Genomic DNA, 16,196 nt, shown 5'->3' with positions numbered 1-16,196 from the left:
CAAGTGTTTGCCTGATAAACTTATATTTTTATTACTGGTCTTTGAGCACATGATTGAGCAGTCCTGTTTTCATTGGTCCCAACAGCTTGAGATAACTATCTGCTACGTGGAGCAGTCTCTGGGGGCAAGAGAGGTGAGTGTTAGTGAAGGTGATGCCAAAAGGAAATTGTAGGGATGCCATAATATCAGGTATTAGTCTACTTCATATGGAGCTGTATAATACATTCATAAATAGTTTCTGTTCTGGGCACTGTATTTGGGCAAAACATACAGAACAAAACAAGAATGGCCTTGACCTTGTAGAGATTGAAATATTAATATTAATCAAATAATCTTATAGGAGAGTAGTATTTAATTACAACCCCAACAAGTGCCATGAAGAAAAAGGAATATGAGTTATAGGAGATTTTAACAAAGATATCTGATATATATACACGGAGATATGGAAGGGGGAGATGGACAAGGGATGCTTCTTTGAAAATGAAAGGATTGAGCTAAGATCTGGTGGATGTGTGGTAATAGCGCTCTCTAGATGAGTAGGGAGAGAAGAAGATATGTATGTGGAGATAGAATAAGAGAGAGTGAGAGCAAGGAAGCAGGAACAAAATGACATGAGCAAATAAGGTATATTCTAAGAAATAAGAAATGGTGAGTGTGGCATCTATATGAAGAGGAGAGGGGCAGAGTGGTTTAAAATGAAGGAGCAGGCAGGGAGCAAACCAATTTCAGAGCATTAGGCCCAGTTCAGGATTTCTTCTTTAACCAAAGAGGAAGAAATGCGAAGCCAATAAAATATTTTAAGCAGATATGTTTTAGCAAAATTTGTGCTGGCTGTAGTATATAGAATGGATTGCAGAGGAATACAGATGACTGCTTAAGAATCTATTGCAGGAAACTGAGCAAAGGTGATATGTAATAAGATGGTTGAGATGGCATTCTTGGGAAGATATCACCAGTGTAAAAAGAAATATATTTTGGTTTTAGATATGTTGAGATTGCGAGTCCTTGAGATACCAAAGAGAGAATGTTAAGTGGCAGCAAGATATCTGCATTTCGAGCCCAGTGAATATGTCTGGAATGTCTAGAGCCACTTAACACCACTTGCTCCATCTGTAAGAAGAAAATGGCATGCTGAGATTAGGAGCTCCCTTGAGCCAGATCAAGTTTACCTTCTGATCATGTACACATAGAGACTTTAATGAATCTATTGAATTTTATTTTGCATTCCTTACCTTCTAAAAGCCTAAACTTTATTGTATAGCACATATAATAAACATCATAAGTGACTTCTCTTTTAATTTATTATAAATGTGGCATTTAAAATTCAATTTTACAATTTTTTAGTGTTGTTGACTGAAAAAAAAAACCAACAACTAGCCTTCATTGAGAAATTTATAGAAAAAATGCCCAATTATTTTGATCATTCATTTCGCAAAATATTTATTGGACATTTACTATGGGCAGGACTGTCTTCCAGGTGCTAGAGATACAGCAGTAAACAAAACAGACAAAATAACGTCTACCCACACAGAGTTTACAATTTAGTAAGGTAAATTTGTTTTCATACCATATAATATATACATTAAATAAATAAATTTACTATATAGTTTGCTAGATAACGATAAATATTGAAAAGAAAGCATTGAGAAGGAAAAGAAGTTGGGGAATGTATGCATGTTGAAAATGCTTACATTTTGAAAAGAGTGGCCAGGAAAGATCTCACTGAGGAGCTGATATTTGAGAAAAATACAAAAGAACTATGAGAACGTGAACTATACGGATACCTGGGGGAAAAAAATTCCAGACATATAGAAAACAAATAACGAAATGGCAGATACAAATCCTACAGATTTGTAGGAATGGCAGATAGTGTTGATGGTTGCATAATCCAATGAATAAAACCACGTCAAAATGACAAATCATATAGTATGCAGATTATGTCTCAAAATAAATAATTACCATAGTTCAAGTAAACAACTGACATAGCAGACTGGATAATTAGCCAAATAGAAATTCTAGAATTGGAAACAACAATAATAAAAATGAAAACTAGTGGGTGTTGAAAACAGTAGCCTAGAGATAGCAAACAGAGAATTTGCAAACTGGAAGATACTTTAGAAACAATATCCACCACAAACAACTGAGAGCATAAGTTGTTTATACTATTCAGCCATAAACAAAAATAAGATCCTGTCATTTGCAATTACATGGATATAACTGGAGGTCATTATGTTAAGTGAAATAAGCCAGGCACAAAAAGACAAACATCATACATTTTCACTTATCTGTGGGATCTAAAAATTAAAACAATTGAACTCATGGAAATAAAGAATAGAAGGATGGTTACCAGAAGCTGAGAAGGGTGGTGGGGGTGGTTGGCAGGAAGTAGAGATGATGTAGAGGAAGTAGAGATGCTCTTCACAAACAACTGAGAGCAAAAAATATCCACCACAAACAACTGAGAGGATAAAAGCATAAAGGATAGTATAAAAGATCTAACACAAATATAGTTGGAGTCCTATAAAGAGAGAAAATAGTGGAAGCAATAGTTGAAGAGATTATGCCTAAGCATTTTCCATAACTGAAAAAGATTCAAGTTACAGGTTTATGAACTCCAAGGGGGATAACAAAACCCTTCCCGTACGTATAATAAAAATGTTTAAAAACTAAAGATACAAAGAAAAAATTTAAACAATGGATAGGAAACAATATCAGATTACTATTGAAGGAGCACCTATTTGACTGACTGTTGTCAAACTTCTTGAGAAATAAGAGAAGCCAGAAAACAAGGGAAAGTTGTATTCAGAGAGCTAAAAAAAAAATGGTCAAAATCAAATTATGATCTCCTGCAAACCTTATTCCAAGAAAAAATGAAAATAAGATATTATCAACTAAAGAAATCACCATCAAAGTAGTATTTTTGAAATAGAAAAGCATATTCTTTGGGAGAAAGAATATAATATCAGATGGAAAGTTAGAGTAATGTAAAAGATTGACTAGTGATAAGGTAATTAATAAAGCAGAAGATATAAAGAAATTACTCAGAATGCAAAGTTGTGAGAAACAGAGATGAAAACTATGAGTAGCTAAGTAGTGGATAGAATGAAAATGTCTAATATATGTTTAATTTGAGTCCCAAAGAAAATAGTGGAGAAGAAGAGATAATATTTAAAGGGATAGAGAATCTTACAGAACTGGTAGAAAATGAAGACTCCGGATCAAATCATAGGAAAACTGCAAAGTAAAGATCTTCAGACAGAATATAAAGACAGATTGTAAATAAAAGTGAGAATTTCAACAATATTTAGGGAAGCTAGAAAGTAGTGTATTTTAACTTGAGAAATGTAAAATAAATTTAACTGTTGACATGAACTGTCTTCCCAGGTACATTTTTCTTCAACAGGCAACCAAATTTATATTTAATTACCAATAGACTTTAACTAAAGAAATTTTAAAAGAGAAATGGATGTCTGAGATGTAGAATGAAATAATGTGCAAATAAATGATTGAACTTGTAGGTAAACTTAAATTAACATTAATTGTTTTTAAAAAATAATAATAGCAATACCTAATACTGTGCTTAAAGAACAAAAAAGCACCAAAATAATAGTATGAAAGGCTGAAAGGGGTTGGTGATTGTAATTTAATATGCCCAAGAAGCCCTTAATCATTTAGGAATCACAGAGATATTCAGTGTTAATAGATTTTAGGTAATACATGCATACTTAACTTTTTTTTTTTTTTCTTTTCCCAAGGCAGAGTTTTACTCTGTCATCGAGGCTAAAGTGCAGTGGCTTGGTCTCCGCTTACTGCAAGCTCTACCTCCCTGGTTCACGCAATTCTCCTACCTCAGCCACCCGAGTAGTTGGGACTACAGGCCCCCACCACTGCACCCAGCTAACTTTTTGTATTTTTCATAGAGATAGGGTTTCACCGTGTTAGCCAGGATGGTCTTGATCTCCTGACCTCATGATCCACCTGCCTCAGCCTCCCAAAGTGCTGGGATTACAGGCGTGAGCCACCGCGCCCGGACTTAACTTTTAAGTCAGTAAAAAATAGAACTAGAATTTATAACTTCCAAAGCAATAGACATATAAAACTGAATAAGTACTAAGTATGACTTAAAATATTATAATGTACATCAAGTTATAATAAACATGAAGCTACAAATAAAGCCAGATTTTTTTTCCTTGTTCATACTCAAAATCTGATCTCTATATTAATACTTCTTACTGCATAGAGTTTTATAGCATATAATTTTTTCTTGTTTGCTTTTTGAATTTTGTGATGTCAATTTTTAAGTATACAACAAAGATATTAGAACAAATTAATTTCAAGCAATTTTTATTGTTTGTGTTAACTAACCAAATTCTCACATCTTTTTTTGGTGAGTTGCATTTGATTAAATATGATGATATTTGTGTCTTCTGAATGCTGCCATCTATATAACATCATTATACTAAAATATCCATAGCTTTATCATTCTCATCCATTTGTGCCAAATAGTGTATGTGTCTGTTTCTCTTTGTATTCAATTTATAAAGAAATCATGTGTTGTTATTCTAAAATTTTTATCTGTTGTGGGTATATAGTAGGTGTACATATTTATGGGATGCTTTGATACCTGCATGCAACGCATAATAACCACATGAGGGCAAATGGGATAACCATCACCTCAAGCACCCATCCTCTGAATTTCAAACAATCCAATCATACTCTTCTAGTGATTTTTAAATGTACAATTAAAGTATTTTTACTATAGTCACTCTGTTGTGCTAGCAAACACCAGGTCTTATTTATTTTTCTGAACAATTTTTTGTGCCCATCAATCATCTCTACTCCCTGCAACCACCCCCACTACCCTTCTCAGCTTCTGGTAACTATCCTTCTATTCTTTATTTCCGTGAGTTCAATTGTTTTAATTTTAGATCCCACAGATAGGTGAAAATGTATGATATTTGTCTTTTTGTGCCTGGCTTATTTCACTTAACATAATGACCTCCTGTTCCGTCCATGTAATTGCAAATGAGAGGATCTCATTCTTGTTTATGGCTGAATAGTATTCTGTGGTGTGTATGTACCACATTTTCTTTATTTGTTCATTTGTTGATGGACAATTAGCTTGCTTCAAATCTTGGTTATTGTGAATAGCGCTGCAATAAACAAAGGACTGCAAATATCTCTTCAATATACTGATTTCCTTTTTGGGGTGTATGTACCTAGGAGTGGTATTGCTTAATCATATGATAGCACAACTTTTATGTTTTTGAAGAACCTCCAAACTGTTCTCCATAGCAGTTGTACTAATTTACATTCCCATCAACAATGTGGGAGGATTCCATTTTCTCCACATCTTCACCAGCATTTGTTATTGCTTGTCTTTTGGATAAAAGCCATTTTACTAGGGTGAGATAATAATGCGTAATTTTGATTTGCATTTCTCTGATATCAGAGACGTTGAGACCTATGCATATATCTGCTTGCCATTTGTATGTATTTTTTTTGAGAAATGCCTACTCTGATCTTTTGTTCATTTTTAGTAAGATTATGAAATTTATTTTCTATTGAATTGTTTGAGATCCTTAGATATTCTAGTTATTAACCCTGTGTCAGACAGGTGGTGAAAATATTTTCTCCACTTCTGTGGGTTGTTTCTTCACTTTGCTGGTTGCCTAGTTTGCTGTGCAGAAGCTTATTAACTTGATGTGATCCATTTGTCCATTTTTGCTTTGGTTGACTGCACCTGTGGGGTATTATTGAAGAAGTCGTTGTCCACTCGAATGTCCTGGAGAGTTTCCCCAATGTGTTTTTGTTGTTGTTTCACAGTTTGAGATCTTATATTTAAGTCTTTAATCCATTTTTAATTTATTTTTTTATAAAGCAAACAATAGAGATCAAGTTTCATTCTTCTGCACATGGATATCTTTTTCCGTGTTTTGAAGATATTGTCCTTTCTCCCAGTGAATGTTCGTGGAAACTTTGTTGAAAATGAGTTCACTGTAGGTGTGTGAATTTCTTTCTTGGTTCTTTATTATGTTCCATTAGTCTATATGTCTGTTTTATGCCAGTACCATGCTGTTTGGTTACTGTAACTCTGCAGCATAATTTGAAGTCAGATAATGTGATTCCTCCAGTTTTGTTCTTTTTGCTAAGAATAGCTTTGGCTATTTTGGGTCTTTTGTGATTCAATATAAATTTTAGGATTATTTTCTTTATTTCTGTTAAGAATGTCATTGGTATTTTGATAGAGATTGCATTAAATCTGTAGACTGCTTTGGGTAGTATGGACATTTTAACAGTATTGATTCTTCCAATCCATGAACTTAGAATATCTTTCTATTTTTTGTGTGTCCTCTTCAATTTCATTCATCAATGTTGTAAGTTTTCATTAGCGAGATCTTTCACTTCTTTGGTTAATTTCTAGGTATTTAATTTTATTTGTAGCTATCATATATGAGATTACTTTCTTTATTTCTTTTTCAGATTGTTCACTGTTTTCATATAGAAATGCTACTGATTTTTATATGTTGATTTTGTATCCTGCAATTTAACTGAATTGGTTTATCAGTCTTAATAATTTTTCAGTGGAGTCTTTACATTTTTCCAAATATAAGATCATATCATCTGCAAACAAGGATAATTTGATTTCCTCCTTTACAGTATAGATGTCTATTATATCTTACTCCTGTCCAATTACTCTACCTAGGTCTTCCAGTACTATGTTGAATAACAGTGGTAACAGTGGGCAACCTTGTCATGTTCCAGATCTTAGAGGAAAGGCTTTCAGTTTTTCCCCATTCAGTATGATACTAGCTGTGAATGTGTCACATATGGCTTCTATTATGTTGAAGTATGTTCCTTCTATACCCAGCTTTTTGTGGGTTTTTATCATGAAAGGATGTTGAATTTTATCAAACGCTTTCTCAGCACCAATTGAAATGATCATATGGTTTTAATCCTTCATATGTTGTTGATATAATATATAATGTTGATATAAAATGTGATATATTGCATAGATTTCATAGATTGATTTACATATGTTGAACCATCCTTGCATCCCTGGGATAAATCTCACTTGGTCATAATGAATGGTATTTTCAATGTGTGGTTGAATTCAGTTTGCCAGTATTTTGATGAGGATTTTCTCGTATCACTGATACTGGCATTTCTTTTTTGATATTTATTTGTTTGATTTTATATTGGGGTAATTCCAGTCTTGCAGAATGAGTTCAGAAATATTCTCTCCTCTATTTTTCAGAATCATCTGAGCAGTATTGATTTTAGATCTTCTTTAAATGGTAGAATTCAGCAGTGAAGCCATTGGGTCCTGGGTTTTTTCTTTGCTGGAAAACTTAATTACAGCTTCAATCTCATTACTTGTTATTGGTCTGTTCAGGTTTTGGATTTATTTATGGTTCAGTCTTGGTAGGTTGTATATATCTAGGAATTCATCCATTTCCTCTGGATTTTCCAATTTTTTGGTATATAGTTGCTCATAGCAGCCACTAATGATCCTTTGAATTTATGTGTTATGAGTTGTAATGTCTTCTTTCTCATCTCTGATTTATTTATTTAGGTCTCCTCTCCATTTTTCTTATTATTCTGGCTAACAGTTTGTCCATTTTATTTAACTTTTCAAAAAACCATCTTTATGTTTCATTGATCTTTTGTGTTGTTTTCTTCATATAAATTTCATTTATTTCTGCTCTGATCTTATTATTTCTTTTCTTCTAATTTGGGGTTTGGTTTGCTCTTGCTTTTCTAGTTCTTTTTTTGTTCCCCAAGTCTTGCTCTGTCACCCAGGCCAGAGTGCATTGGCATGACCTTGGCTCACTGCGACTTCCAGCTCCTGGGTACAAGCAATTCTCCTGCCTCAGTCCACCGAACAGCTGGGATTACAGGTGTACGCCACCACACCCAGCTACTTGTTGTGTCTTTAGTAGAGTTAGGGTTTTGTCATGTTGCACTGGCTGGTCTTGAACTCATGGGCTCAAGCGATCCACCTGCCTCGGCTTCCCAAAGTGCTGGGATTACAGGCGTGAGCCACCATGCCTGGCTTTCTCATTCTTTAAGATGCATTGCTAGGTTGTTTCTTTGAAGTTTTTTCTCTTTTTTGATGTAGGCACTTATAGCTATAAAATTCCCTCGTAATATTGGTTTCACTGTATCCCATAGGTTTTGGTGTTTATGTTTTCATTATCATTTGTTTAAAAAATTTTTTACATTTCCCTTTTAATGTCTTCATTGACTCACTGGTCATTCAGGAGCATATTGTTAAATTTCCAAGTATTTGTAAAGTTTCCAAAATTCCTCTGGCTATTGATTACTAGTTTTATGCCATTGTGGTCAGAGAAGATGTTTGATATTATTTCAATATTTTGGAAGTTTTAAGACTTGTTTTGTGACTTAACATATGATCTATCCTTGAAAATGATTTATGTATGGGGGCGGAGCAAGATGGCCGAATAGGAGCAGCTCCAGTCTCCAACTCCCAGCGCGAGCGACATAGAAGACCAGTGATTTCTGCATTTTCAACTAAGGTACTGGGGTCATCTCACTAGGGAGTGCTGGACAATCGGTGCTGGTCAGCTGCTGCAGCCCGACCAGTGAGAGCGGAAGCAGGACGAGGCATCGCCTCACCTGGAAAGCGCAAGGGGGAAAGGAATCCCTTTTCCTAGCCAGGGGAACTGAGACACACAACACCTGGAAAATCGGGTAACTCCCACCCCAATACTGCATTTTGGTCAAACGGGCACACCAGGATATTGTATCCCACACCTGGCCGGGAGGGTCCCACAGCCACGCAGCGTCCCTCATTGCTAGCACAGCAGTCTGCAATCTAACCACAAGGCAGCAGCGAGGCTGGGGGAGGGGCGCCCGCCATTGCTGAGGCTTAAGTAGGTAAACAAAGCTGCTGGGAAGCTCGAACTGGGTGGAGCTCACAGCAGCTCAAGGAAACCTGCCTGTCTCTGTAGACTCCACCTCTGGGGACAGGGCACACCTAAACAACAACAACAACAACAACAGAAAAGCAGCAGAAACCTCTGCAGATGCAAACGACTCTGTCTGACAGCTTTGAAGAGAGCAGTGGATCTCCCCACATGGAGGTTGAGATCTGAGAAGGGACAGACTGCCTACTCAAGTGGGTCCCTGACCCCTGAGTAGCCTAACAGGGTCCCTGACCCCTAACAGCCTAACTGCCCCACTAGGGGCAGTCTGACACCCCACACCTTGCAGGGTGGAGTACACCCCTGAGAGGAAGCTTCCAAAGTAAGAATCAGACAGGTACACTCGCTGTTCAGCAATATTCTATCTTCTGCAACCTCGGCTGCTGATACCCAGGCAAACAGGATCTGGAGTGGACCTCAAGAAATCCCCAACAGACCTACAGCTGAGGGTCCTGACTGTTAGAAGGAAAACTATCAAACAGGAAGGACACCTATACCAAAACCCCATCAGTACGTCACCATCATCAAAGACCAGAGGCAGATAAAACCATAAAGATGAGGAAAAAGCAGGGCAGAAAAGCTGGAAATTCAAAAAATAACAGTGCATCTCCCCCTGCAAAGGAGCGCAGCTCATCGCCAGCAACGGATCAAGGCTGGTCAGAGAATGACTTTGATGAGATGAGAGAAGAAGGCTTCAGTCCATCAAACTTCTCAGAGCTAAAGGAGGAATTACGTACCCAGCACAAAGAAACTAAAAATCTTGAAAAAAGAGTGGAAGAATTGACAGCTAGACTAATTAATGCAGAGAAGGTCATAAACGAAATGACAGAGATGAAAACCATGACACGAGAAATACGTGACAAATGCACAAGCTTCAGTAACTGACTCGATCAACTGGAAGAAAGAGTATCACCGATTGAGGATCAAATGAATGAAATGAAGAGAGAAGAGAAACCAAAAGACAAAAGAAGAAAAAGAAATGAACAAAGCCTCCAAGAAGTATGGGATTATGTAAAAAGACCAAATCTACGTCTGATTGGGGTGCCTGAAAGTGAGGGGGAAATGGAACCAACTTGGAAAACACTCTTCAGGATATCATCCAGGAGAACTTCCCCAACCTAGTAGGGCAGGCCAACAATCAAATTCAGGAAATACAGAGAACGCCACAAAGATACTCCTCCAGAAGAGCAACTCCAAGACACATATTGCCAGATTCACCAAAGTTGAAATGAAGGAAAAAATACTAAGGGCAGCCAGAGAGAAAGGTCGGGTTACCTACAAAGGGAAGCCCATCAGACTAACAGCAGATCTCTTGGCAGAAACTCTACAAGCCAGAAGAGAGTGGGGGCCGATATTCAACATTCTTAAAGAAAAGAATTTTAAACCCAGAATTTCATATCCAGCCGAACTAAGTTTCATCAGTGAAGGAGAAATAAAATCCTTTACAGATAAGCAAATGCTTAGAGATTTTGTCACCACCAGGCCTGCATTACAAGAGACCCTGAAGGAAGCCCTAAACATGGAAAGCAACAACCGATACCAGCCATTGCAAAAACATGCCAAAATGTAAAGACCATCGAGGCTAGGAAGAAACTGCATCAACTAACGAGCAAAATAACCAGTTAATATCATAATGGCAGGATCAAGTTCACACATAACAATGTTAACCTTAAATATAAATGGACTAAATGCTCCAATGAAAAGACACAGACTGGCAAACTGGATAAAGAGTCAAGACCCATCAGTCTGCTGTATTCAGGAGACCCATCTCACATGCAGAGACATACATAGGCTCAAAATAAAGGATGGAGGAAGATCTACCAAGCAAATGGAGAACAAAAAAAAGCAGGGGTTGCAATCCTAGTCTCTGATAAAACAGACTTTAAACCATCAAAGATCAAAAGAGACAAAGAAGGGCATTACATAATGGTAAAGGGATGAATTCAACAGGAAGAGCTAACTCTCCTAAATATCTATGCACCCAATACAGGAGCACCCAGATTCATAAAGCAAGTCCTTAGAGACCTACAAAGAGACTTAGACTCCCATACAATAATAGTGGGAGACTTCAACACTCCACTGTCAACATTAGACAGATCAACGAGACACAAAGTTAACAAGGATATCCAGGAATTGAACTCATCTCTGCACCAAGCGGACCTAATAGACATCTATAGAACTCTCCACCCCAAATCAACAGAATATCTTTCTCTCAGCACCACATCACACTTATTCCAAAATTGACCACATAATTGGAAGTAAAGCACTCCTCAGCAAATGTAAAAGAACAGAAATTATAACAAACTGTCTCTCAGACCACAGTGCAATCAAACTAGAACTCAGGACTAAGAAACTCAATCAAAACCGCTCAACTACATGGAAACTGAACAACCTGCTCCTGAATGACTACTGGGTACATAATGAAATGAAGGCAGAACTAAAGATGTTCTTTGAAACCAATGAGAACAAAGATACAACATACCAGAATCTCTGGGACACATTTAAAGCAGTGTGTAGAGGGAAATTTATAGCACTAAATGCCCACAAGAGAAAGCTGGAAAGATCTAAAATTGACACTCTAACATCACCATTAAAATAACTAGAGAAGCAAGAGCAAACACATTCAAAAGCTAGCAGAAGGCAAGAAATAACTAAGATCAGAGCAGAACTGAAGGAGATAGAGATACAAAAAACCCTCCAAAACATCAATGAATCCAGGAGTTGGTTTTTTGAAAAAATCAACAAAATTGACAGACCGCTAGCAAGACTAATAAAGAAGAAGAGAGAGAAGAATCAAATAGACGCAATAAAAAATGATAAAGGGGATATCACCACCGACCCCACAGAAATACAGACTACCATCAGAGAATACTATAAACACTCTACGCAAATCAACTAGAAAATCTAGAAGAAATGGATAATTTCCTGGACACTTACACTCTTCCAAGACTAAACCAGGAAGAAGTTGAATCCCTGAATAGACCAATAGCAGGCTCTGAAATTGAGGCAATAATTAATAGCCTGCCAACCAAAAAAAGTCCAGGACCAGATGGATTCACAGCTGAATTCTACCAGAGCTACAAGGAGGAGCTGGTACCATTCCTTCTGAAACTATTCCAATCAATAGAAAAAGAGGGAATCCTCCCTAACTCATTTTATGAGGCCTACATCATCCTGATACCAAAGCCTGGCAGAGACACAACAAGAAAAGAGAATTTTAGTCCAATATCCCTGATGAACATAGATGCAAATATCCTCAATAAAATACTGGCAAACCGGATTCAGCAGCACATCAAAAAGCTTATCCACCATGATCAAGTGGGCTTCATCCCTGGGATGCAAGGCTGGTTCAACATTCATAAATCAATAAATGTAATCCAGCATAGAAACAGAACCAAAGACAAGAACCACATGATTATCTCAATAGATACAGAAAAGACTTTTGACAAAATTCAACAGCCCTTCATGCTAAAAACGCTCAATAAATTCGGTATTGATGGAACGTACCTCAAAATAATAAGAGCTATTTATGACAAACCCACAGCTAATATCATACTGAATGGGCAAAAACTGGAAAAATTCCCTTTGAAAACTGGCACAAGACAGGGATGCCCTCTCTCACCACTCCTATTCAACATAGTGTTGGAAGTTCTGGCTAGCGCAATCAGGCAAGTGAAAGAAATCAAGGGTATTCAGTTAGGAAAAGAAGAAGTCAAATTGTCCCTGTTTGCAGATGACATGATTGTATATTTAGAAAACCCCATTGTCTCAGCCCAAAATCTCCTTCAGCTGATAAGCAACTTCAGCAAAGTCTCAGGATACAAAATTAATGTGCAAAAATCACAAGCATTCTTATACACCAGTAACAGACAAACAGAGAGCCAAATCAGGAATGAACTTCCATTCACAATTGCTTCAAAGAGAATAAAATAGCTAGGAATCCAACTTACAAGGGATGTCAAGGACCTCTTCAAGGAGAACTACAAACCACTGCTCAGTGAAATAAAAGAGGACACAAACAAATGGAAGAACATACCATGCTCATGGATAGGAAGAATCAATATCATGAAAATGGCCATACTGCCCAAGGTTATTTATAGATTCAATGCCATCCCCATCAAGCTACCAATGAGTTTCTCCACAGAATTGGAAAAAACTGCTTTAAAGTTCATATGGAACCAAAAAAGACCCCGCATTGCCAAGACAATCCTAAGTCAAAAGAACAAAGCTGGAGGCATCACGCTACCTGACTTCAAACTACACTACAAGGCTACAGTAACCAAAACAGCATGGTACTGGTACCAAAACAGACATATAGACCAATGGAACAGAACAGAGTCCTCAGAAATAATACCACACATCTACAGCCATCTGATCTTTGACAAACCTGAAAAACCAAGAAATAGGGAAAGGATTCCCCTATTTAATAAATGATGCTGGGAAAATTGGCTGGCCATAAGTAGAAAGCTGAAACTAGATCCTTTCCTTACTCCTTATACGAAAATTAATTCAAGATGGATTAGAGACTTAAATGTTAGACCTAATACCATAAAAAACCTAGAAGAAAACCTAGGTAATACCATTCAGGACATAGGCATGGGCAAGGACTTCATGTCTAAAACACCAAAAGCAACGGCAGCAAAAGCCAAAATTGACAAATGGGATCTAATTAAACTAAAGAGCTTCTGCACAGCAAAAGAAACTACCATCAGAGTGAATAGACAACCTACAGAATGGGAGAAAATTTTTGCAATCTACTCATCTGACAAAGGACTAATATCCAGAACCTACAAAGAACTCAAACAAATATACAAGAAAAAAACAAACAACCCCATCAAAAAGTGGGCAAAGGATATGAACAGACATTTCTCAAAAGACATTCATACAGTCAACAGACACATGAAAAAATGCTCATCATCAGTGGCCATCAGAGAAATACAAATCAAAACCACAATGAGATACCATCTCACACCATTTTAATGATTAGAATGGCAATCATTGAAAAGTCATGCAACAACAGGTGCTGGAGAGGATGTGGAGAAATAGGAACACTTTTACACTGTTGGTGGGATTGTAAACTAGTTCAACCATTATGGAAATCAGTATGGCAATTCCTCAAGGATCTAGAACTAGATGTACCATATGACCCAGCCATCCCACTACTGGGTATATACCCAAAGGATTATGAATCATGCTGCTATAAAGACACATGCACACGTATGTTTATTGTGGCACTATTCACAATAGCAAAGACTTGGAATCAACCCAAATGTCCATCTGTGACAGACTGGATTAAGAAAATGTGGCACATATACACCATGGAATACTATGCAGCCATAAAAAAGGATGAGTTTGTGTCCTTTGTAGGGACATGGATGCAGCTGGAAACCATCATTCTTAGCAAACTATCACAAGAAGAGAAAACCAAACACCGCATGTTCTCACTCATAGGTGGGAACTGAACAATGAGATCACTTGAACTCGGGAAGGGGAACATCACACACGGGGCCTATCATGGGGAGGGGGGAGGGGTGAGGGATTGCTTTGGGAGTTATACCTGATATAAATGACGAATTGATGGGTGCTGACGAGTTGATGGGTGCAGCACACCAACATGGCACAAGTATACATATGTAACAAACCTGCACATTATGCACATGTACCCTAGAACTTAAAGTATAATAATAAAAAAAAAATGATTTATGTGCCGAGGAAAAGAATGTATATTCTGCAGCCATTAGAAGAAATTTTCTGTAAATATCTATGAGGCCCATTTGGCCTGTAGTGTGTATTAAGTCTGAAATTTGTTTGTTAATTTTCTGTCTGGAAGAATGATCCAATTCTGAAAGTGAAGTATTAAGGTGTCCAGATGTTATTGTATTGGGGTCTGTCTCTTTAGCTCTAATAATAATTGCTTTATATTTCTGGGTACTACAGTGTTGGGTGAATATGTATTTATAATTGTTATATCCTCTTGTTGAATTGACTCCTTTATCATTACATAGTGACCTTCTTTGTCTCTTCTTATAGTTTTTATTTTGAAATCTATTTTTTTTCTCATATAAGTATAGCTACTTCTGCTGTTTTCTGGTTTCTATTGGTATGGAATATCTGTTTCCATCCCTTTATTTTCAGCCTATATGTGTCTTTATAGGTGAAACGTATTTCTTGTAGGCAACAGAATCAATAGGTCTTGTTTTTCTATCAATCCAGCCATTCTATGTCTTTTGACTGGAGAGTTTAGTCCATTTACATTAAATGCTATTATTGATAAGTTATTTGTTTTTAGGTTGTTTTGTGGTCTTCTCTTTCTTCCTTTTTTCCCCCTTCCTGTCTTCCTTTTAATGAAGGTGATTTTCTCTGGGGGTATGATTTAACTTCTTTTTATGTTTTGTGTATCCATTGTTTGTTTTTTGGTTTGAGCTTACCATGAGGCTTCCAAATACTATATTATAGCCCATCATTTTAAGCTGGTAACAACTTAACACTGTTTGCATAAATAAACAAACAAAAAAAAAAGCAAAAAGAAAACTAATAGAAACTCTACATTTTAACTTTGTCTCTCTACTTTTTAATGTTGTGTTGTTTTATTTGTATCTTATTGTATAGCTTATGTCCTGAAAAGTTGTTGTAGTTGTTATTTTTGATTGATTCATCTTTTATTCTTTCTACTTAAAATAAGAGTTGTTTACACAACCGAGTTACAGTGTTATAATATTCTGGCTTTTTTCTGTGTACTTACTATCACCAGTTTTGTACTTTCACATGATTTTTTTTATTGCTCATTAATGCCATTTTCTTTCAGACTTAAGTAATCCCTTTAACATTTCTTGTAGTACAGGCCTGGTGTTGATGAAGTCCTTCAGCTTTTGTTTGTCTAAGAAGTTTTTATTTCTCCTTCAAGTTTGAAGGATATATTTTTGCTGGATATACTATCCTAGGTAAAAGTTTTTTCCTTCAGCACTTTAAGTATGTCATGTCACTCCTTCCTTGCCTGTAAGATTTCCACTGAACAGTCTGCTGCCAGACACATTGGAGCTCCATTGTATATTAGTTGTTGTTTTTTTTTTTTTCCTCTTGTTGCTTTTAAGATACTTTCTTTATCCTTGAACATTGAGAGATTGAATCCTAAATACATTGAGGTAGTCTTCTTTAAATTAAATCTACTTGGTATTCTATAACTGTCTTCAACTTGGATATTAGTATCTGTAGGTTTGGGAAGTTCTCTGTTTTTAACCCTTTGAATAA

Source organism: Trachypithecus francoisi, unplaced genomic scaffold (assembly GCF_009764315.1).
Source record: "Trachypithecus francoisi isolate TF-2019V2 unplaced genomic scaffold, Tfra_2.0 Lachesis_group2, whole genome shotgun sequence".
Taxonomy (NCBI): Eukaryota; Metazoa; Chordata; class Mammalia; order Primates; family Cercopithecidae; genus Trachypithecus; species Trachypithecus francoisi.
This window is presented reverse-complemented; position numbering follows the sequence as displayed.